The 19,269-nt window shown below is 67.8% G+C and overlaps 9 non-coding genes across 9 annotated transcripts; all 9 read right to left on the minus strand.

Annotated features, from left to right (window-relative positions):
- Positions 1–1,038: 1,038 nt before the first annotated feature.
- Positions 1,039–1,157, minus strand: LOC137213969 (5S ribosomal RNA). The gene has a single exon (XR_010938587.1). It is a non-coding gene; the product is annotated as a 5S ribosomal RNA (ribosomal RNA).
- Positions 1,158–2,094: 937 nt separating this feature from the next.
- On the minus strand, positions 2,095–2,213 carry LOC137213970 (5S ribosomal RNA). Its single transcript, XR_010938588.1, has one exon. It is a non-coding gene; the product is annotated as a 5S ribosomal RNA (ribosomal RNA).
- Positions 2,214–4,907: 2,694 nt separating this feature from the next.
- LOC137213971 (5S ribosomal RNA) lies at positions 4,908–5,026 on the minus strand. Its single transcript, XR_010938589.1, has one exon. It is a non-coding gene; the product is annotated as a 5S ribosomal RNA (ribosomal RNA).
- Positions 5,027–7,725: 2,699 nt separating this feature from the next.
- LOC137213973 (5S ribosomal RNA) lies at positions 7,726–7,844 on the minus strand. Its single transcript, XR_010938591.1, has one exon. It is a non-coding gene; the product is annotated as a 5S ribosomal RNA (ribosomal RNA).
- Positions 7,845–8,781: 937 nt separating this feature from the next.
- Positions 8,782–8,900, minus strand: LOC137213974 (5S ribosomal RNA). Its single transcript, XR_010938592.1, has one exon. It is a non-coding gene; the product is annotated as a 5S ribosomal RNA (ribosomal RNA).
- A 2,702-nt stretch (positions 8,901–11,602) lies between these two features.
- Positions 11,603–11,721, minus strand: LOC137213975 (5S ribosomal RNA). The gene has a single exon (XR_010938593.1). It is a non-coding gene; the product is annotated as a 5S ribosomal RNA (ribosomal RNA).
- A 937-nt stretch (positions 11,722–12,658) lies between these two features.
- Positions 12,659–12,777, minus strand: LOC137213976 (5S ribosomal RNA). Its single transcript, XR_010938594.1, has one exon. It is a non-coding gene; the product is annotated as a 5S ribosomal RNA (ribosomal RNA).
- Positions 12,778–15,479: 2,702 nt separating this feature from the next.
- Positions 15,480–15,598, minus strand: LOC137213977 (5S ribosomal RNA). Its single transcript, XR_010938595.1, has one exon. It is a non-coding gene; the product is annotated as a 5S ribosomal RNA (ribosomal RNA).
- Positions 15,599–16,535: 937 nt separating this feature from the next.
- LOC137213978 (5S ribosomal RNA) lies at positions 16,536–16,654 on the minus strand. Its single transcript, XR_010938596.1, has one exon. It is a non-coding gene; the product is annotated as a 5S ribosomal RNA (ribosomal RNA).
- Between the last annotated feature and the right edge of the window lie 2,615 nt (positions 16,655–19,269).

Consider the following 19,269-nt stretch of genomic DNA (forward strand, 5'->3'; position numbering starts at 1 on the left):
GAAGGCTGAGGCTCTGGACTCCAGCCAGGCCTTCAGCAGGCCTCTGAGGCCAAGGTCTTCCTAGTCTCAAGAGGGGCCAAGAGACGCAATGTGTCATTTGAACAAGTGAGTCAGCGGGCGGTGAGCGAATGAGTGACCGCTCGAGGGGATGTATGCCGGCCACCGGGCCCTGTTTGACTGTCCAGGCTCAGCTTACCTGACCCTGGTTACCAGGGAATGCCACTCTGGGCCCTCCTTTTCATCCCCCTCCCTCACTGTGACCTCACCACCTGCCCCATTATGACCCAGTCTGGCTCCCAGTTAAAACTGGAGGGCAGAGGGCCCAGGCAGTCCTGGGACCAACGGCCATGGGTGAGCGAAACTACTACCGAGCCGAGCCGTTCACTGGCCCCATCCCCAGGAAATGCCAGGAGCAAGGATACTCAATTCTTCTGATCCCGGTCAGCTTCATCTTGCTCAACGTGGGGATCAACATGGTGACTATGGTCAGGGCAGGATCTGTGCAGCGCGGTTGGGGGAGCCCTGGGGTCTTGAAGGGGCTGAGGTGGGAGGGCTGCTGGGGTGTGACAGGACAAGGGTTGGATTTCAGGGCTCACCCTGCTCCCGGCCTCCCCCCTCCCCTTCTTCCCTCAACTCTGGAGGCATCTGAAGAGATTCTTGCGGGCACTTTTCAATCGTATTTTCCACAAAGGTGAGTGGGCGCCGGCGTGGGTTCAGGGGATGTGGGCCTGTCCCCTTTCTTCTATCCCTGCCTTGATTCTCAGCCCCTCAGGAACCCAGGCCCTGACCCATCTCGCCTTTCCCCACAGACAAGCAAGCCAGCTGTGTAGGCACCCATGGCATGTGCATGCGCTGCTCCGTGGATCCCAAGAACCTGTGCTCAAGAGTTTCTTCCCACTTCTGCCGTCGCCCAAGCTTCCTGCTCGGGCAGGTAAACCACCTTGACTACTGCCTGCAGCGGGGCTCGGCGGGGGCGGAGCCGGCGGCCCCCCCGCCGCGGGCGAGTAAAGGAGAAGGCGGGCGGAGCGGGAGGCAAAAAGCCTACAGCACCCGGTATTCCCAGGCGGTCTCCCATCCAAGTACTAACCAGGCCCGACCCTGCTTAGCTTCCGAGATCAGACGAGATCGGGCGCGTTCAGGGTGGTATGGCCGTAGACGGGGGCGGGGGCCGACGGCTGCCTCTTGAGGCCCAGTTTCGCTGGCGCTGGCGCCTTAACGCCAGCCTGGCGGCCGGCCCGCCCCGGCAGGGCCCCCTCGCCCGCCCAGGCAGGGGGAACGGAGGTCTCGGGTATCGGGCGGCGGCGGAGGGTTTGGCGACCACCTCCCAGCCCAGGGCGGCCGTGACCCAGCAAACCCTTCGGCGCTTGGCGCCCCGCCCAAGATCCCGCACGTCGCTCACAGGGACGTGGCCCCGGAGGCTTCAGGCCCCGGGGCCCGTGGTCCCTTGGGCATCGGTCCTGCCCGCCCACGCGGAGCTAGGCGCAGCCCGGCCGCAGCCCGGGCCGGCCCTCCTGCCTGACAGCAGCCGGCCCGAAGCCACCGGGAGCCACCATTGAGTCGCCACGGCCCCTCAGCCCCGGCAAGGCCACCCTTGCCCCCACACCCCCCGCCGAGCTCAGGACCCCGCCCCTGGTGGCCGGCAGGCCCGGGGAAGCGGCCCCTGCCCTCGATCCCGCTCCAGCACCCAACCGCGGTGACACGCCAGAGGGGCGGGGTGGTGGTGGGGCGGGGCTTTTGTCGGAGGGAGCTGTGGAGGGACACACAGGCACACAGGTGGCGGCGCCGGGGCTGGGCGCCGGTGGGGGCGGCCAGGTGCAGGTCGAGGGGCTCGCGGGCCGAAAGGACGGCCACTGGGCCCGCGGCGGAGTCTGGGTCCGGGCCAGCCACCCCGGGAGCGTCTGGGGTGCGGCTGCCTTCCAGGGCCGCCTTCTGGCCGCCTGGCCGGCCGGGCCGGCGGGGAGCGCCCCCGCCGGCGCGCGCCGTGGTGGGAGGGGCCTGAGGAGGTGGGGCCTGCAGCGGGGCCCGGCGGGGGCGGAGCCGGCGGCCCCCGCCGCGGGCGAGTAAAGGAGAAGGCGGGCGGAGCGGGAGGCAAAAAGCCTACAGCACCCGGTATTCCCAGGCGGTCTCCCATCCAAGTACTAACCAGGCCCGACCCTGCTTAGCTTCCGAGATCAGACGAGATCGGGCGCGTTCAGGGTGGTATGGCCGTAGACGGGGGCGGGGGGCCGCGGGCGGCCTCTTGAGGCCCAGTTTCGCTGGCGCTGGCGCCTTAACGCCAGCCTGGCGGCCAGCCCGCCCCGACAGGGCCCCCTCGCCCGCCCAGGCAGGGGGAACGGAGGTCTCGGGTATCGGGCGGCAGCGGAGGGTTTGGCGAACACCTCCCAGCCCAGGGCGGCCGTGACCCAGCAAACCCTTCGGCGCTTGGCGCCCCGCCCAAGATCCCGCACGTCGCTCACAGGGACGTGGCCCCGGAGGCTTCAGGGCCCGGGGCCCGCGGTCCCTTGGGCATCGGCCCTGCCCGCCCACGCGGCGCTAGGCGCAGCCCGGCCGCAGCCCGGGCCGGCCCTCCTGCCCGACAGCAGCCGGCCCGAAGCCACCGGGAGCCACCATTGAGTCGCCACGGCCCCTCAGCCCCGGCAAGGCCACCCTTGCCCCCACACCCCCCGCCGAGCTCAGGACCCCGCCCCTGGTGGCCGGCAGGCCCGGGGAAGCGGCCCCTGCCCTCGATCCCGCTCCCGCACCCGGCCGCGGTTACACGCCAGAGGGGCGGGGTGTGGGGGGGCTTTTGTCGGAGGGAGCTGTGGAGGGACACACCGGCACACAGGTGGCGGCGCCGGGGCTGGGCGCCGGTGGGGGCGGCCAGGTGCAGGTCGAGGGGCTCGCGGGCCGAAATGACGGCAACTGGGCCCATGGCGGAGTCTGGGTCTGGAGGGCTCTGAGCCTCCATCCGCTCTGGTGCCTCGGGTCTACCGGCCCGAAGCCTGGTAGCGCGACACCCCACCGGCCCACAGACGTAGCCTCCCCAGCTGTGCTCACAGCGAGTCCAACCGCAGCCTGCATCCCTCCACGGGACACTTGGATTACTCCCGCGATCCCCACGAGGTGCGGCACCCGCTGGCCGAATGGGCTGAGATCCTGCCCTTGCGGCGCCCTGTGGCCACCTCCGCCTCCCTCACGGTACTGGCCGAGGCCTCGGACCAGCGGGCCCCGGCTCCCAGCTCAGCGCTGCTCCTCCGCCCCTCTCACCTCCTGCCCGACGTCCAGGCTACCGAGCACCCTCCACCCCCGCCCACCTTCATGCCACTCAGCCGGAACCCGGGAGGCAATGCCAACTACCAGGTGTATCACAGTCTGGTGCTGAAGCGGCAACCGCAGGAGGGCCAAGCGCGGGCCAACTCGCTGCTACCTTCCACCTCGGCCTCCAGGCCCTCTCTGCACGGGAGCCAGACTGGGAAAATGAACTTACCAGCAGCAAATGGGGGCAGGGGCAGGGGGCGGCAGGGCATGGAGAGAGGAATAAAGAGCGCCAGAGTCCAGGAAACATTGGTGGTCTGTGGCTTGGAAGCGCCACTCCTTCTGCCAGCCTGGGTCCCTGCGCTTGGCTTCCTGCAATAAGAAGCCAGTGTCCCCTTCTTGGCCTGAGGGTCCCTTTGGTTTAGTGGCCACAGTTCTGCCAGCAGGCCCCTCCTGGTCCTATACCATGCACTAAGTACATCTGCAGCTGCAGACTCCAAACCCCTGGTCTCTGGGCACCTCCTCTGTGTCTCAGCTGTCCCTGTCCACAGAGAGCCTCATACAAGACGTTGCTTCCAAACTGGGAGGTTCCACATCTGGGCAGGTCCAGCTCCAGGCCCAGTGAAGGGCATGAAGAAGGCTGAGGCTCTGGACTCCAGCCAGGCCTTCAGCAGGCCTCTGAGGCCAAGGTCTTCCTAGTCTCAAGAGGGGCCAAGAGACGCAATGTGTCATTTGAACAAGTGAGTCAGCGGGCGGTGAGCGAATGAGTGACCGCTCGAGGGGATGTATGCCGGCCACCGGGCCCTGTTTGACTGTCCAGGCTCAGCTTACCTGACCCTGGTTACCAGGGAATGCCACTCTGGGCCCTCCTTTTCATCCCCCTCCCTCACTGTGACCTCACCACCTGCCCCATTATGACCCAGTCTGGCTCCCAGTTAAAACTGGAGGGCAGAGGGCCCAGGCAGTCCTGGGACCAACGGCCATGGGTGAGCGAAACTACTACCGAGCCGAGCCGTTCACTGGCCCCATCCCCAGGAAATGCCAGGAGCAAGGATACTCAATTCTTCTGATCCCGGTCAGCTTCATCTTGCTCAACGTGGGGATCAACATGGTGACTATGGTCAGGGCAGGATCTGTGCAGCGCGGTTGGGGGAGCCCTGGGGTCTTGAAGGGGCTGAGGTGGGAGGGCTGCTGGGGTGTGACAGGACAAGGGTTGGATTTCAGGGCTCACCCTGCTCCCGGCCTCCCCCCTCCCCTTCTTCCCTCAACTCTGGAGGCATCTGAAGAGATTCTTGCGGGCACTTTTCAATCGTATTTTCCACAAAGGTGAGTGGGCGCCGGCGTGGGTTCAGGGGATGTGGGCCTGTCCCCTTTCTTCTATCCCTGCCTTGATTCTCAGCCCCTCAGGAACCCAGGCCCTGACCCATCTCGCCTTTCCCCACAGACAAGCAAGCCAGCTGTGTAGGCACCCATGGCATGTGCATGCGCTGCTCCGTGGATCCCAAGAACCTGTGCTCAAGAGTTTCTTCCCACTTCTGCCGTCGCCCAAGCTTCCTGCTCGGGCAGGTAAACCACCTTGACTACTGCCTGCAGCGGGGCTCGGCGGGGGCGGAGCCGGCGGCCCCCCCGCCGCGGGCGAGTAAAGGAGAAGGCGGGCGGAGCGGGAGGCAAAAAGCCTACAGCACCCGGTATTCCCAGGCGGTCTCCCATCCAAGTACTAACCAGGCCCGACCCTGCTTAGCTTCCGAGATCAGACGAGATCGGGCGCGTTCAGGGTGGTATGGCCGTAGACGGGGGCGGGGGCCGACGGCTGCCTCTTGAGGCCCAGTTTCGCTGGCGCTGGCGCCTTAACGCCAGCCTGGCGGCCGGCCCGCCCCGGCAGGGCCCCCTCGCCCGCCCAGGCAGGGGGAACGGAGGTCTCGGGTATCGGGCGGCGGCGGAGGGTTTGGCGACCACCTCCCAGCCCAGGGCGGCCGTGACCCAGCAAACCCTTCGGCGCTTGGCGCCCCGCCCAAGATCCCGCACGTCGCTCACAGGGACGTGGCCCCGGAGGCTTCAAGCCCCGGCGCCCGTGGTCCCTTGGGCATCGGTCCTGCCCGCCCACGCGGAGCTAGGCGCAGCCCGGCCGCAGCCCGGGCCGGCCCTCCTGCCTGACAGCAGCCGGCCCGAAGCCACCGGGAGCCACCATTGAGTCGCCACGGCCCCTCAGCCCCGGCAAGGCCACCCTTGCCCCCACACCCCCCGCCGAGCTCAGGACCCCGCCCCTGGTGGCCGGCAGGCCCGGGGAAGCGGCCCCTGCCCTCGATCCCGCTCCAGCACCCAACCGCGGTGACACGCCAGAGGGGCGGGGTGGTGGTGGGGCAGGGCTTTTGTCGGAGGGAGCTGTGGAGGGACACACCGGCACACAGGTGGCGGCGCCGGGGCTGGGCGCCGGTGGGGGCGGCCAGGTGCAGGTCGAGGGGCTCGCGGGCCGAAATGACGGCAACTGGGCCCATGGCGGAGTCTGGGTCTGGAGGGCTCTGAGCCTCCATCCGCTCTGGTGCCTCGGGTCTACCGGCCCGAATCCTGGTAGCGCGACACCCCACCGGCCCACAGACGTAGCCTCCCCAGCTGTGCTCACAGCGAGTCCAACCGCAGCCTGCATCCCTCCACGGGACACTTGGATTACTCCCGCGATCCCCACGAGGTGCGGCACCCGCTGGCCGAATGGGCTGAGATCCTGCCCTTGCGGCGCCCTGTGGCCACCTCCGCCTCCCTCACGGTACTGGCCGAGGCCTCGGACCAGCGGGCCCCGGCTCCCAGCTCAGCGCTGCTCCTCCGCCCCTCTCACCTCCTGCCCGACGTCCAGGCTACCGAGCACCCTCCACCCCCGCCCACCTTCATGCCACTCAGCCGGAACCCGGGAGGCAATGCCAACTACCAGGTGTATCACAGTCTGGTGCTGAAGCGGCAACCGCAGGAGGGCCAAGCGCGGGCCAACTCGCTGCTACCTTCCACCTCGGCCTCCAGGCCCTCTCTGCACGGGAGCCAGACTGGGAAAATGAACTTACCAGCAGCAAATGGGGGCAGGGGCAGGGGGCGGCAGGGCATGGAGAGAGGAATAAAGAGCGCCAGAGTCCAGGAAACATTGGTGGTCTGTGGCTTGGAAGCGCCACTCCTTCTGCCAGCCTGGGTCCCTGCGCTTGGCTTCCTGCAATAAGAAGCCAGTGTCCCCTTCTTGGCCTGAGGGTCCCTTTGGTTTAGTGGCCACAGTTCTGCCAGCAGGCCCCTCCTGGTCCTATACCATGCACTAAGTACATCTGCAGCTGCAGACTCCAAACCCCTGGTCTCTGGGCACCTCCTCTGTGTCTCAGCTGTCCCTGTCCACAGAGAGCCTCATACAAGACGTTGCTTCCAAACTGGGAGATTCCACATCTGGGCAGGTCCAGCTCCAGGCCCAGTGAAGGGCATGAAGAAGGCTGAGGCTCTGGACTCCAGCCAGGCCTTCAGCAGGCCTCTGAGGCCGAGGTCTTCCTAGTCTCAAGAGGGGCCAAGAGACGCAATGTGTCATTTGAACAAGTGAGTCAGCGGGCGGTGAGCGAATGAATGACCGCTCGAGGGGATGTATGCCGGCCACCAGGCCCTGTTTGACTGTCCAGGCTCAGCTTACCTGACCCTGGTTACCAGGGAATGCCACTCTGGGCCCTCCTTTTCATCCCCCTCCCTCACTGTGACCTCACCACCTGCCCCATTATGACCCAGTCTGGCTCCCAGTTAAAACTGGAGGGCAGAGGGCCCAGGCAGTCCTGGGACCAACGGCCATGGGTGAGCGAAACTACTACCGAGCCGAGCCGTTCACTGGCCCCATCCCCAGGAAATGCCAGGAGCAAGGATACTCAATTCTTCTGATCCCGGTCAGCTTCATCTTGCTCAACGTGGGGATCAACATGGTGACTATGGTCAGGGCAGGATCTGTGCAGCGCGGTTGGGGGAGCCCTGGGGTCTTGAAGGGGCTGAGGTGGGAGGGCTGCTGGGGTGTGACAGGACAAGGGTTGGATTTCAGGGCTCACCCTGCTCCCGGCCTCCCCCCTCCCCTTCTTCCCTCAACTCTGGAGGCATCTGAAGAGATTCTTGCGGGCACTTTTCAATCGTATTTTCCACAAAGGTGAGTGGGCGCCGGCGTGGGTTCAGGAGATGTGGGCCTGTCCCCTTTCTTCTATCCCTGCCTTGATTCTCAGCCCCTCAGGAACCCAGGCCCTGACCCATCTCGCCTTTCCCCACAGACAAGCAAGCCAGCTGTGTAGGCACCCATCGCATGTGCATGCGCTGCTCCGTGGATCCCAAGAACCTGCGCTCAAGAGTTTCTTCCCACTTCTGCCATCGCCCAAACTTCCTGCTCGGGCAGGTAAACCACCTTGACTACTGCCTGCAGCGGGGCTCGGCGGGGGCGGAGCCGGCGGCCCCCCCGCCGCGGGCGAGTAAAGGAGAAGGCGGGCGGAGCGGGAGGCAAAAAGCCTACAGCACCCGGTATTCCCAGGCGGTCTCCCATCCAAGTACTAACCAGGCCCGACCCTGCTTAGCTTCCGAGATCAGACGAGATCGGGCGCGTTCAGGGTGGTATGGCCGTAGACGGGGGCGGGGGCCGACGGCTGCCTCTTGAGGCCCAGTTTCGCTGGCGCTGGCGCCTTAACGCCAGCCTGGCGGCCGGCCCGCCCCGGCAGGGCCCCCTCGCCCGCCCAGGCAGGGGGAACGGAGGTCTCGGGTATCGGGCGGCGGCGGAGGGTTTGGCGACCACCTCCCAGCCCAGGGTGGCCGTGACCCAGCAAACCCTTCGGCGCTTGGCGCCCCGCCCAAGATCCCGCACGTCGCTCACAGGGACGTGGCCCCGGAGGCTTCAGGCCCCGGGGCCCGTGGTCCCTTGGGCATCGGTCCTGCCCGCCCACGCGGAGCTAGGCGCAGCCCGGCCGCAGCCCGGGCCGGCCCTCCTGCCTGACAGCAGCCGGCCCGAAGCCACCGGGAGCCACCATTGAGTCGCCACGGCCCCTCAGCCCCGGCAAGGCCACCCTTGCCCCCACACCCCCCGCCGAGCTCAGGACCCCGCCCCTGGTGGCCGGCAGGCCCGGGGAAGCGGCCCCTGCCCTCGATCCCGCTCCAGCACCCAACCGCGGTGACACGCCAGAGGGGCGGGGTGGTGGTGGGGCGGGGCTTTTGTCGGAGGGAGCTGTGGAGGGACACACCGGCACACAGATGGCGGCGCCGGGGCTAGGCGCCGGTGGGGGCGGCCAGGTGCAGGTCGAGGGGCTCGCGGGCCGAAAGGACGGCCACTGGGCCCGCGGCGGAGTCTGGGTCTGGGCCAGCCACCCCGGGAGCGTCTGGGGTGCGGCTGCCTTCCAGGGCCGCCTTCTGGCCGCCTGGCCGGCCGGGCCGGCGGGGAGCGCCCCCGCCGGCGCGCGCCGTGGTGGGAGGGGCCTGAGGAGGTGGGTCCTGCAGCGGGGCCCGGCGGGGGCGGAGCCGGCGGCCCCCGCCGCGGGCGAGTAAAGGAGAAGGCGGGCGGAGCGGGAGGCAAAAAGCCTACAGCACCCGGTATTCCCAGGCGGTCTCCCATCCAAGTACTAACCAGGCCCGACCCTGCTTAGCTTCCGAGATCAGACGAGATCGGGCGCGTTCAGGGTGGTATGGCCGTAGACGGGGGCGGGGGGCCGCGGGCGGCCTCTTGAGGCCCAGTTTCGCTGGCGCTGGCGCCTTAACGCCAGCCTGGCGGCCGGCCCGCCCCGGCAGGGCCCCCTCGCCCGCCCAGGCAGGGGGAACGGAGGTCTCGGGTATCGGGCGGCGGCGGAGGGTTTGGCGACCACCTCCCAGCCCAGGGCGGCCGTGACCCAGCAAACCCTTCGGCGCTTGGCGCCCCGCCCAAGATCCCGCACGTCGCTCACAGGGACGTGGCCCCGGAGGCTTCAGGGCCCGGGGCCCGCGGTCCCTTGGGCATCGGTCCTGCCCGCCCACGCGGCGCTAGGCGCAGCCCGGCCGCAGCCCGGGCCGGCCCTCCTGCCCGACAGCAGCCGGCCCGAAGCCACCGGGAGCCACCATTGAGTCGCCACGGCCCCTCTGCCCCGGCAAGGCCACCCTTGCCCCCACACCCCCCGCCGAGCTCAGGACCCCGCCCCTGGTGGCCGGCAGGCCCGGGGAAGCGGCCCCTGCCCTCGATCCCGCTCCCGCACCCAACCGCGGTGACACGCCAGAGGGGCGGGGTGGTGGTGGGGCGGGGCTTTTGTCGGAGGGAGCTGTGGAGGGACACACAGGCACACAGGTGGCGGCGCCGGGGCTGGGCGCCGGTGGGGGCGGCCAGGTGCAGGTCGAGGGGCTCGCGGGCCAAAAGGACAGCAACTGGGCCCATGGCGGAGTCTGGGTCTGGAGGGCTCTGAGCCTCCATCCGCTCTGGTGCCTCGGGTCTACCGGCCCGACGCCTGGTAGCGCGACACCCCACCGGCCCACAGACGTAGCCTCCCCAGCTGTGCTCACAGCGAGTCCAACCGCAGCCTGCATCCCTCCACGGGACACTTGGATTACTCCCGCGATCCCCACGAGGTGCGGCACCCGCTGGCCGAATGGGCTGAGATCCTGCCCTTGCGGCGCCCTGTGGCCACCTCCGCCTCCCTCACGGTACTGGCCGAGGCCTCGGACCAGCGGGCCCCGGCTCCCAGCTCAGCGCTGCTCCTCCGCCCCTCTCACCTCCTGCCCGACGTCCAGGCTACCGAGCACCCTCCACCCCCGCCCACCTTCATGCCACTCAGCCGGAACCCGGGAGGCAATGCCAACTACCAGGTGTGTATGACAGTCTGGTGCTGAAGCGGCAACCGCAGGAGGGCCAAGCGCGGGCCAACTCGCTGCTACCTTCCACCTCGGCCTCCAGGCCCTCTCTGCACGGGAGCCAGACTGGGAAAATGAACTTACCAGCAGCAAATGGGGGCAGGGGCAGGGGGCGGCAGGGCATGGAGAGAGGAATAAAGAGCTCCAGAGTCCAGGAAACATTGGTGGTCTGTGGCTTGGAAGCGCCACTCCTTCTGCCAGCCTGGGTCCCTGCGCTTGGCTTCCTGCAATAAGAAGCCAGTGTCCCCTTCTTGGCCTGAGGGTCCCTTTGGTTTAGTGGCCACAGTTCTGCCAGCAGGCCCCTCCTGGTCCTATACCATGCACTAAGTACATCTGCAGCTGCAGACTCCAAACCCCTGGTCTCTGGGCACCTCCTCTGTGTCTCAGCTGTCCCTGTCCACAGAGAGCCTCATACAAGACGTTGCTTCCAAACTGGGAGGTTCCACATCTGGGCAGGTCCAGCTCCAGGCCCAGTGAAGGGCATGAAGAAGGCTGAGGCTCTGGACTCCAGCCAGGCCTTCAGCAGGCCTCTGAGGCCAAGGTCTTCCTAGTCTCAAGAGGGGCCAAGAGACGCAATGTGTCATTTGAACAAGTGAGTCAGCGGGCGGTGAGCGAATGAGTGACCGCTCGAGGGGATGTATGCCGGCCACCGGGCCCTGTTTGACTGTCCAGGCTCAGCTTACCTGACCCTGGTTACCAGGGAATGCCACTCTGGGCCCTCCTTTTCATCCCCCTCCCTCACTGTGACCTCACCACCTGCCCCATTATGACCCAGTCTGGCTCCCAGTTAAAACTGGAGGGCAGAGGGCCCAGGCAGTCCTGGGACCAACGGCCATGGGTGAGCGAAACTACTACCGAGCCGAGCCGTTCACTGGCCCCATCCCCAGGAAATGCCAGGAGCAAGGATACTCAATTCTTCTGATCCCGGTCAGCTTCATCTTGCTCAACGTGGGGATCAACATGGTGACTATGGTCAGGGCAGGATCTGTGCAGCGCGGTTGGGGGAGCCCTGGGGTCTTGAAGGGGCTGAGGTGGGAGGGCTGCTGGGGTGTGACAGGACAAGGGTTGGATTTCAGGGCTCACCCTGCTCCCGGCCTCCCCCCTCCCCTTCTTCCCTCAACTCTGGAGGCATCTGAAGAGATTCTTGCGGGCACTTTTCAATCGTATTTTCCACAAAGGTGAGTGGGCGCCGGCGTGGGTTCAGGGGATGTGGGCCTGTCCCCTTTCTTCTATCCCTGCCTTGATTCTCAGCCCCTCAGGAACCCAGGCCCTGACCCATCTCGCCTTTCCCCACAGACAAGCAAGCCAGCTGTGTAGGCACCCATGGCATGTGCATGCGCTGCTCCGTGGATCCCAAGAACCTGTGCTCAAGAGTTTCTTCCCACTTCTGCCGTCGCCCAAGCTTCCTGCTCGGGCAGGTAAACCACCTTGACTACTGCCTGCAGCGGGGCTCGGCGGGGGCGGAGCCGGCGGCCCCCCCGCCGCGGGCGAGTAAAGGAGAAGGCGGGCGGAGCGGGAGGCAAAAAGCCTACAGCACCCGGTATTCCCAGGCGGTCTCCCATCCAAGTACTAACCAGGCCCGACCCTGCTTAGCTTCCGAGATCAGACGAGATCGGGCGCGTTCAGGGTGGTATGGCCGTAGACGGGGGCGGGGGCCGACGGCTGCCTCTTGAGGCCCAGTTTCGCTGGCGCTGGCGCCTTAACGCCAGCCTGGCGGCCGGCCCGCCCCGGCAGGGCCCCCTCGCCCGCCCAGGCAGGGGGAACGGAGGTCTCGGGTATCGGGCGGCGGCGGAGGGTTTGGCGACCACCTCCCAGCCCAGGGCGGCCGTGACCCAGCAAACCCTTCGGCGCTTGGCGCCCCGCCCAAGATCCCGCACGTCGCTCACAGGGACGTGGCCCCGGAGGCTTCAAGCCCCGGCGCCCGTGGTCCCTTGGGCATCGGTCCTGCCCGCCCACGCGGAGCTAGGCGCAGCCCGGCCGCAGCCCGGGCCGGCCCTCCTGCCTGACAGCAGCCGGCCCGAAGCCACCGGGAGCCACCATTGAGTCGCCACGGCCCCTCAGCCCCGGCAAGGCCACCCTTGCCCCCACACCCCCCGCCGAGCTCAGGACCCCGCCCCTGGTGGCCGGCAGGCCCGGGGAAGCGGCCCCTGCCCTCGATCCCGCTCCAGCACCCAACCGCGGTGACACGCCAGAGGGGCGGGGTGGTGGTGGGGCGGGGCTTTTGTCGGAGGGAGCTGTGGAGGGACACACCGGCACACAGATGGCGGCGCCGGGGCTAGGCGCCGGTGGGGGCGGCCAGGTGCAGGTCGAGGGGCTCGCGGGCCGAAAAGACGGCCACTGGGCCCGCGGCGGAGTCTGGGTCTGGGCCAGCCACCCCGGGAGCGTCTGGGGTGCGGCTGCCTTCCAGGGCCGCCTTCTGGCCGCCTGGCCGGCCGGGCCGGCGGGGAGCGCCCCCGCCGGCGCGCGCCATGGTGGGAGGGGCCTGAGGAGGTGGGTCCTGCAGCGGGGCCCGGCGGGGGCGGAGCCGGCGGCCCCCGCCGCGGGCGAGTAAAGGAGAAGGCGGGCGGAGCGGGAGGCAAAAAGCCTACAGCACCCGGTATTCCCAGGCGGTCTCCCATCCAAGTACTAACCAGGCCCGACCCTGCTTAGCTTCCGAGATCAGACGAGATCGGGCGCGTTCAGGGTGGTATGGCCGTAGACGGGGGCGGGGGGCCGCGGGCGGCCTCTTGAGGCCCGGTTTCGCTGGCGCTGGCGCCTTAACGCCAGCCTGGCGGCCGGCCCGCCCCGGCAGGGCCCCCTCGCCCGCCCAGGAAGGGGGAACGGAGGTCTCGGGTATCGGGCGGCGGCGGAGGGTTTGGCGACCACCTCCCAGCCCAGGGCGGCCGTGACCCAGCAAACCCTTCGGCGCTTGGCGCCCCGCCCAAGATCCCGCACGTCGCTCACAGGGACGTGGCCCCGGAGGCTTCAGGGCCCGGGGCCCGCGGTCCCTTGGGCATCGGTCCTGCCCGCCCACGCGGCGCTAGGCGCAGCCCGGCCGCAGCCCGGGCCGGCCCTCCTGCCCGACAGCAGCCGGCCCGAAGCCACCGGGAGCCACCATTGAGTCGCCACGGCCCCTCTGCCCCGGCAAGGCCACCCTTGCCCCCACACCCCCCGCCGAGCTCAGGACCCCGCCCCTGGTGGCCGGCAGGCCCGGGGAAGCGGCCCCTGCCCTCGATCCCGCTCCCGCACCCAACCGCGGTGACACGCCAGAGGGGCGGGGTGGTGGTGGGGCGGGGCTTTTGTCGGAGGGAGCTGTGGAGGGACACACAGGCACACAGGTGGCGGCGCCGGGGCTGGGCGCCGGTGGGGGCGGCCAGGTGCAGGTCGAGGGGCTCGCGGGCCAAAAGGACAGCAACTGGGCCCATGGCGGAGTCTGGGTCTGGAGGGCTCTGAGCCTCCATCCGCTCTGGTGCCTCGGGTCTACCGGCCCGACGCCTGGTAGCGCGACACCCCACCGGCCCACAGACGTAGCCTCCCCAGCTGTGCTCACAGCGAGTCCAACCGCAGCCTGCATCCCTCCACGGGACACTTGGATTACTCCCGCGATCCCCACGAGGTGCGGCACCCGCTGGCCGAATGGGCTGAGATCCTGCCCTTGCGGCGCCCTGTGGCCACCTCCGCCTCCCTCACGGTACTGGCCGAGGCCTCGGACCAGCGGGCCCCGGCTCCCAGCTCAGCGCTGCTCCTCCGCCCCTCTCACCTCCTGCCCGACGTCCAGGCTACCGAGCACCCTCCACCCCCGCCCACCTTCATGCCACTCAGCCGGAACCCGGGAGGCAATGCCAACTACCAGGTGTGTATGACAGTCTGGTGCTGAAGCGGCAACCGCAGGAGGGCCAAGCGCGGGCCAACTCGCTGCTACCTTCCACCTCGGCCTCCAGGCCCTCTCTGCACGGGAGCCAGACTGGGAAAATGAACTTACCAGCAGCAAATGGGGGCAGGGGCAGGGGGCGGCAGGGCATGGAGAGAGGAATAAAGAGCTCCAGAGTCCAGGAAACATTGGTGGTCTGTGGCTTGGAAGCGCCACTCCTTCTGCCAGCCTGGGTCCCTGCGCTTGGCTTCCTGCAATAAGAAGCCAGTGTCCCCTTCTTGGCCTGAGGGTCCCTTTGGTTTAGTGGCCACAGTTCTGCCAGCAGGCCCCTCCTGGTCCTATACCATGCACTAAGTACATCTGCAGCTGCAGACTCCAAACCCCTGGTCTCTGGGCACCTCCTCTGTGTCTCAGCTGTCCCTGTCCACAGAGAGCCTCATACAAGACGTTGCTTCCAAACTGGGAGGTTCCACATCTGGGCAGGTCCAGCTCCAGGCCCAGTGAAGGGCATGAAGAAGGCTGAGGCTCTGGACTCCAGCCAGGCCTTCAGCAGGCCTCTGAGGCCAAGGTCTTCCTAGTCTCAAGAGGGGCCAAGAGACGCAATGTGTCATTTGAACAAGTGAGTCAGCGGGCGGTGAGCGAATGAGTGACCGCTCGAGGGGATGTATGCCGGCCACCGGGCCCTGTTTGACTGTCCAGGCTCAGCTTACCTGACCCTGGTTACCAGGGAATGCCACTCTGGGCCCTCCTTTTCATCCCCCTCCCTCACTGTGACCTCACCACCTGCCCCATTATGACCCAGTCTGGCTCCCAGTTAAAACTGGAGGGCAGAGGGCCCAGGCAGTCCTGGGACCAACGGCCATGGGTGAGCGAAACTACTACCGAGCCGAGCCGTTCACTGGCCCCATCCCCAGGAAATGCCAGGAGCAAGGATACTCAATTCTTCTGATCCCGGTCAGCTTCATCTTGCTCAACGTGGGGATCAACATGGTGACTATGGTCAGGGCAGGATCTGTGCAGCGCGGTTGGGGGAGCCCTGGGGTCTTGAAGGGGCTGAGGTGGGAGGGCTGCTGGGGTGTGACAGGACAAGGGTTGGATTTCAGGGCTCACCCTGCTCCCGGCCTCCCCCCTCCCCTTCTTCCCTCAACTCTGGAGGCATCTGAAGAGATTCTTGCGGGCACTTTTCAATCGTATTTTCCACAAAGGTGAGTGGGCGCCGGCGTGGGTTCAGGGGATGTGGGCCTGTCCCCTTTCTTCTATCCCTGCCTTGATTCTCAGCCCCTCAGGAACCCAGGCCCTGACCCATCTCGCCTTTCCCCACAGACAAGCAAGCCAGCTGTGTAGGCACCCATGGCATGTGCATGCGCTGCTCCGTGGATCCCAAGAACCTGTGCTCAAGAGTTTCTTCCCACTTCTGCCGTCGCCCAAGCTTCCTGCTCGGGCAGGTAAACCACCTTGACTACTGCCTGCAGCGGGGCTCGGCGGGGGCGGAGCCGGCGGCCCCCCCGCCGCGGGCGAGTAAAGGAGAAGGCGGGCGGAGCGGGAGGCAAAAAGCCTACAGCACCCGGTATTCCCAGGCGGTCTCCCATCCAAGTACTAACCAGGCCCGACCCTGCTTAGCTTCCGAGATCAGACGAGATCGGGCGCGTTCAGGGTGGTATGGCCGTAGACGGGGGCGGGGGCCGACGGCTGCCTCTTGAGGCCCAGTTTCGCTGGCGCTGGCGCCTTAACGCCAGCCTGGCGGCCGGCCCGCCCCGGCAGGGCCCCCTCGCCCGCCCAGGCAGGGGGAACGGAGGTCTCGGGTATCGGGCGGCGGCGGAGGGTTTGGCGACCACCTCCCAGCCCAGGGCGGCCGTGACCCAGCAAACCCTTCGGCGCTTGGCGCCCCGCCCAAGATCCCGCACGTCGCTCACAGGGACGTGGCCCCGGAGGCTTCAGGCCCCGGGGCCCGTGGTCCCTTGGGCATCGGTCCTGCCCGCCCACGCGGAGCTAGGCGCAGCCCGGCCGCAGCCCGGGCCGGCCCTCCTGCCTGACAGCAGCCGGCCCGAAGCCACCGGGAGCCACCATTGAGTCGCCACGGCCCCTCAGCCCCGGCAAGGCCACCCTTGCCCCCACACCCCCCGCCGAGCTCAGGACCCCGCCCCTGGTGGCCGGCAGGCCCGGGGAAGCGGCCCCTGCCCTCGATCCCGCTCCAGCACCCAACCGCGGTGACACGCCAGAGGGGCGGGGTGGTGGTGGGGCGGGGCTTTTGTCGGAGGGAGCTGTGGAGGGACACACAGGCACACAGGTGGCGGCGCCGGGGCTGGGCGCCGGTGGGGGCGGCCAGGTGCAGGTCGAGGGGCTCGCGGGCCGAAAGGACGGCCACTGGGCCCGCGGCGGAGTCTGGGTCCGGGCCAGCCACCCCGGGAGCGTCTGGGGTGCGGCTGCCTTCCAGGGCCGCCTTCTGGCCGCCTGGCCGGCCGGGCCGGCGGGGAGCGCCCCCGCCGGCGCGCGCCGTGGTGGGAGGGGCCTGAGGAGGTGGGGCCTGCAGCGGGGCCCGGCGGGGGCGGAGCCGGCGGCCCCCGCCGCGGGCGAGTAAAGGAGAAGGCGGGCGGAGCGGGAGGCAAAAAGCCTACAGCACCCGGTATTCCCAGGCGGTCTCCCATCCAAGTACTAACCAGGCCCGACCCTGCTTAGCTTCCGAGATCAGACGAGATCGGGCGCGTTCAGGGTGGTATGGCCGTAGACGGGGGCGGGGGGCCGCGGGCGGCCTCTTGAGGCCCAGTTTCGCTGGCGCTGGCGCCTTAACGCCAGCCTGGCGGCCAGCCCGCCCCGACAGGGCCCCCTCGCCCGCCCAGGCAGGGGGAACGGAGGTCTCGGGTATCGGGCGGCGGCGGAGGGTTTGGCGACCACCTCCCAGCCCAGGGCGGCCGTGACCCAGCAAACCCTTCGGCGCTTGGCGCCCCGCCCAAGATCCCGCACGTCGCTCACAGGGACGTGGCCCCGGAGGCTTCAGGGCCCGGGGCCCGCGGTCCCTTGGGCATCGGCCCTGCCCGCCCACGCGGCGCTAGGCGCAGCCCGGCCGCAGCCCGGGCCGGCCCTCCTGCCCGACAGCAGCCGGCCCGAAGCCACCGGGAGCCACCATTGAGTCGCCACGGCCCCTCAGCCCCGGCAAGGCCACCCTTGCCCCCACACCCCCCGCCGAGCTCAGGACCCCGCCCCTGGTGGCCGGCAGGCCCGGGGAAGCGGCCCCTGCCCTCGATCCCGCTCCCGCACCCGGCCGCGGTTACACGCCAGAGGGGCGGGGTGTGGGGGGGCTTTTGTCGGAGGGAGCTGTGGAGGGACACACCGGCACACAGGTGGCGGCGCCGGGGCTGGGCGCCGGTGGGGGCGGCCAGGTGCAGGTCGAGGGGCTCGCGGGCCGAAATGACGGCAACTGGGCCCATGGCGGAGTCTGGGTCTGGAGGGCTCTGAGCCTCCATCCGCTCTGGTGCCTCGGGTCTACCGGCCCGAAGCCTGGTAGCGCGACACCCCACCGGCCCACAGACGTAGCCTCCCCAGCTGTGCTCACAGCGAGTCCAACCGCAGCCTGCATCCCTCCACGGGACACTTGGATTACTCCCGCGATCCCCACGAGGTGCGGCACCCGCTGGCCGAATGGGCTGAGATCCTGCCCTTGCGGCGCCCTGTGGCCACCTCCGCCTCCCTCACGGTACTGGCCGAGGCCTCGGACCAGCGGGCCCCGGCTCCCAGCTCAGCGCTGCTCCTCCGCCCCTCTCACCTCCTGCCCGACGTCCAGGCTACCGAGCACCCTCCACCCCCGCCCACCTTCATGCCACTCAGCCGGAACCCGGGAGGCAATGCCAACTACCAGGTGTATCACAGTCTGGTGCTGAAGCGGCAACCGCAGGAGGGCCAAGCGCGGGCCAACTCGCTGCTACCTTCCACCTCGGCCTCCAGGCCCTCTCTGCACGGGAGCCAGACTGGGAAAATGAACTTACCAGCAGCAAATGGGGGCAGGGGCAGGGGGCGGCAGGGCATGGAGAGAGGAATAAAGAGCGCCAGAGTCCAGGAAACATTGGTGGTCTGTGGCTTGGAAGCGCCACTCCTTCTGCCAGCCTGGGTCCCTGCGCTTGGCTTCCTGCAATAAGAAGCCAGTGTCCCCTTCTTGGCCTGAGGGTCCCTTTGGTTTAGTGGCCACAGTTCTGCCAGCAGGCCCCTCCTGGTCCTATACCATGCACTAAGTACATCTGCAGCTGCAGACTCCAAACCCCTGGTCTCTGGGCACCTCCTCTGTGTCTCAGCTGTCCCTGTCCACAGAGAGCCTCATACAAGACGTTGCTTCCAAACTGGGAGATTCCACATCTGGGCAGGTCCAGCTCCAGGCCCAGTGAAGGGCATGAAGAAGGCTGAGGCTCTGGACTCCAGCCAGGCCTTCAGCAGGCCTCTGAGGCCGAGGTCTTCCTAGTCTCAAGAGGGGCCAAGAGACGCAATGTGTCATTTGAACAAGTGAGTCAGCGGGCGGTGAGCGAATGAATGACCGCTCGAGGGGATGTATGCCGGCCACCAGGCCCTGTTTGACTGTCCAGGCTCAGCTTACCTGACCCTGGTTACCAGGGAATGCCACTCTGGGCCCTCCTTTTCATCCCCCTCCCTCACTGTGACCTCACCACCTGCCACATTATGACCCAGTCTGGCTCCCAGTTAAAACTGGAGGGCAGAGGGCCCAGGCAGTCCTGGGACCAACGGCCATGGGTGAGCGAAACTACTACCGAGCCGAGCCGTTCACTGGCCCCATCCCCAGGAAATGCCAGGAGCAAGGATACTCAATTCTTCTGATCCCGGTCAGCTTCATCTTGCTCAACGTGGGGATCAACATGGTGACTATGGTCAGGGCAGGATCTGTGCAGCGCGGTTGGGGGAGCCCTGGGGTCTTGAAGGGGCTGAGGTGGGAGGGCTGCTGGGGTGTGACAGGACAAGGGTTGGATTTCAGGGCTCACCCTGCTCCCGGCCTCCCCCCTCCCCTTCTTCCCTCAACTCTGGAGGCATCTGAAGAGATTCTTGCAGGCACTTTTCAATCGTATTTTCCACAAAGGTGAGTGGGCGCCGGCGTGGGTTCAGGAGATGTGGGCCTGTCCCCTTTCTTCTATCCCTGCCTTGATTCTCAGCCCCTCAGGAACCCAGGCCCTGACCCATCTCGCCTTTCCCCACAGACAAGCAAGCCAGCTGTGTAGGCACCCATCGCATGTGCATGCGCTGCTCCGTGGATCCCAAGAACCTGCGCTCAAGAGTTTCTTCCCACTTCTGCCATCGCCCAAGCTTCCTGCTCGGGCAGGTAAACCACCTTGACTACTGCCTGCAGC

The sequence above is a fragment of the Pseudorca crassidens genome, chromosome 19 (assembly GCF_039906515.1).
Source record: "Pseudorca crassidens isolate mPseCra1 chromosome 19, mPseCra1.hap1, whole genome shotgun sequence".
NCBI lineage: Eukaryota > Metazoa > Chordata > Mammalia > Artiodactyla > Delphinidae > Pseudorca > Pseudorca crassidens.